At 22.2% G+C, this 3,032-nt stretch overlaps 1 non-coding gene across 1 annotated transcript; it reads right to left on the bottom strand.

Annotated features, from left to right (window-relative positions):
• Window positions 1–1,769: 1,769 nt before the first annotated feature.
• On the bottom strand, window positions 1,770–1,841 carry Trnae-cuc (transfer RNA glutamic acid (anticodon CUC)). The gene has a single exon. It is a non-coding gene; the product is annotated as a tRNA-Glu (tRNA).
• Window positions 1,842–3,032: the final 1,191 nt, after the last annotated feature.

The following is a 3,032-nucleotide window of genomic DNA, read 5'->3' as shown; positions in this document are numbered from 1 at the left end:
GCATGAGTGAGTTAAAAATAATTAATTATAATAGTTTTTCTTAGTTAACCTAGAAGAATTTTACAGCAATACTTAAAATAAAGATTTAGTATGTTTTTTTAATTGTAGCTGATTAAATTAAAGAATAAAAAAGCTAATGCCTTTATACTTAGTTTAAAACTTATACATGATTAGTCATTTTTATCAAATTACTTTATACCGGGAAAATACCCTTTCCAATCAACACTTTATTTAAATTCGCGGCTCAATTAACTATTTGTACTTTTAAATTTTAGTTAACAGCGTACAACTAAGTTAATAAATTGGTTCTTGAAATTTTGCATTTAAAGAATAAAAGAAAATAATAAAACATTATAAACTATTTTCTTTTATTCAGTTACAAAAATTGTAAGTAAGATTTGGTATATTATATGTTTTGTTTTAAATAGTTATTTTTATAACAATATAATATAGAATACGACGAAAAAAATCTGACCTCTTACAATTCCGTAAATGTCTGGAAGAAAAAATAGCTATTTTAAGAACAGAAAAAAGTTTGTTTTATATGAAGTTGTAATTTTGTTTAAAACTAAAATATTACCAAGTATTTTAAATCACAAACTGTACACTCTTTAAAAATAATTAGACTTATTCTTTTAAATTAGGATTATAATTATTACCGTTTTTTCACCACTGTCAAGCATATAAGTTAACTGTTTATTTGGACAGTAAATTATTAATTTTTAGTAGAGAACAAGTTATTACTTCACTATCTGTTCTAACTTTCTGGAATTGAATTCTGGGTTAAATAAAATTGCGTTTTTTGTCACAAGTTTTTTTCATTTGTAACTAGAATTTGACTTACAAAAAAAGATTTAGTAGTACAGCTAGAAATGAACATAACGTACTTTTCAATAACAGTAACTAAAGTTTATTTCAAAAAGTGTTGTATAACTAGAGTTATTCAATTTTAATCTAATGTTAAATAATTTTTAATTAAAAGTTTTCAGTTATTCACGACTAATAAATTACTAATAGTATCTGAAACTTTATTTGTAGTTTATACATAAAATATTTATTTCGTTAACGGTGTAGATTTACCTGTATTTATTTAAACAACTTTTAAGATTTATTTTTTACTTTAAAATATTAAATTAAAAATTTTTTCAAATCTGTGTGTCGAGTAACAATTTTCAAAAGTAATATTTTAAAATTGATATAAAAGTTAATAGATTTTATTAAATGTCATAAAAATGGAATTAAGTTTGTATGATGATTTAAACTCAAACAAAACATCATTATTTGTGTGAAACAGTTGTTACGCTAACATTGTTTCTAAAAAAGGTTCATTAGTCACTATATAATGTAATAATGTTTAAAGTATAAATATTAAAGTAATTCTGAATAACCTTAAATTATTATTTTTCATAATATCTAATTTAAGCAATAACAAAACATTTTGAACAATTAATTTGTTAAACCTGAAACGAACTTTTTCTGACAACTTTTTTACTTTTAGTAATGTAATAATACAGACAATTGCAATCAAATTTTATTATGATAGTTTATAGAATGTTGTTTGGTTTAAAATTATTACAATTTTTTAAGAATTAATTCAATACAGTTTTGAAAGTCATTAACTACAAAGTTTACTCTAAATTTTTAGTAGAGAAATTTGTTTTTGAATTCTAAGGAGTTTTGTTGAAAATGTTTGACTGTTGAAACCTTAACTAAGTTCAACATATAATAGAGTTTGAATTTTTTTTTTGAAACACGTTAGTTTAAAGAAGTTCCCAGACCGGGAATCGAACCCGGGCCGCGTGGGTGAGAGCCACGAATCCTAACCACTAGACCACCTGGGAGGGCGACTGAAGCCAAGTTTTTAAATTCATAAACCTATGAATAAGTTAATTTTGATCCATTGTGCGTGCTAAAGTGTTTAGGAGAAAATTGTTTAACATTTTTTGTCTGTTGCTTGTCGTTGATGTAACAGTTTGATGTAACTAATCTAATTTATTTTTTCAATATACAAGTTTTATTTTAAAACTATGTCTTGCTACTTTTTTTTAATAGTAGAAATGTCTGAAACGCTTTAATACAAAAACAACCATTAAGTTTTGCATAAACTGTTTAAGTTTATGTGCTAAGCTAAAAGTTTAAAATAAAATAATTTATTACTCTTGTGTATTTTTTAAAACTTTAAAGCATTTTGTTGCTGTGGTGTTGTATTAATTTGTATTAATTTAAACGTTTTATTAGACTTTAAACTCATTTTAAAGTTATTTGAATGTTAAGTTTTAAACTTTTTTGAACTGTATGTATTAAAAAAGAATTCAACAATCAAAAAACGTTTGAATATTTTATATATATAAAAGATGTTATAATATAATGGTTTTTATTTAAAAAATATTAAAAAAAATAAATTAAGAATATCTTTACATTAAAGAAATATTTACATACGTAAATTATAAATAGTTCATTCAAAAAATATATGGAAATAAAAACAAAAAAAAATTATTAAGCTTCTTGCTTTAAACTTTATCTACTTTAAGTAGATCTATAAACTAAAATATTTTTTAAATGAACCAACAAATAAAACAAAAAATAATGACGAGATATTAAAACAAAATAAAATAAAATAAAACAGTAGTTTTTTTATTCAGGCTTTTGCTTCATACCTTTGTTTTATACATGCATATAATCACCAGCTGTTTAAATTGGGAAAGAGTTTAATGTGAAAAATATAAGTTAACAGTAAAATCAAAAATAAAATATGATGAAGCGCATATCAATGCGAAAAATAATTTAGTTCGAAACTAACAACTATATAATAAAGCAACAAACAGTTGTCTAAAACATTATTATTTTATTATTATAAATCAATATATTTGAATTCTTAAATTTTGGGAAATGCTATTAAATATGTCGACGAGACAACTTTCTTTGAACATTTAGAAATTATATATTATATTTAATTTTATATTTTTATTTAAAAAAATACTACAATAATTTGAACAGGTTACTAAATAATTAATTCAAGCTTTCTAGTAAAA

Source organism: Thalia democratica, chromosome 1 (assembly GCF_965202585.1).
Source record: "Thalia democratica chromosome 1, ktThaDemo2.hap1.1, whole genome shotgun sequence".
Classification (NCBI taxonomy): Eukaryota; Metazoa; Chordata; class Thaliacea; order Salpida; family Salpidae; genus Thalia; species Thalia democratica.
This window is presented reverse-complemented; position numbering and strand designations above follow the sequence as displayed.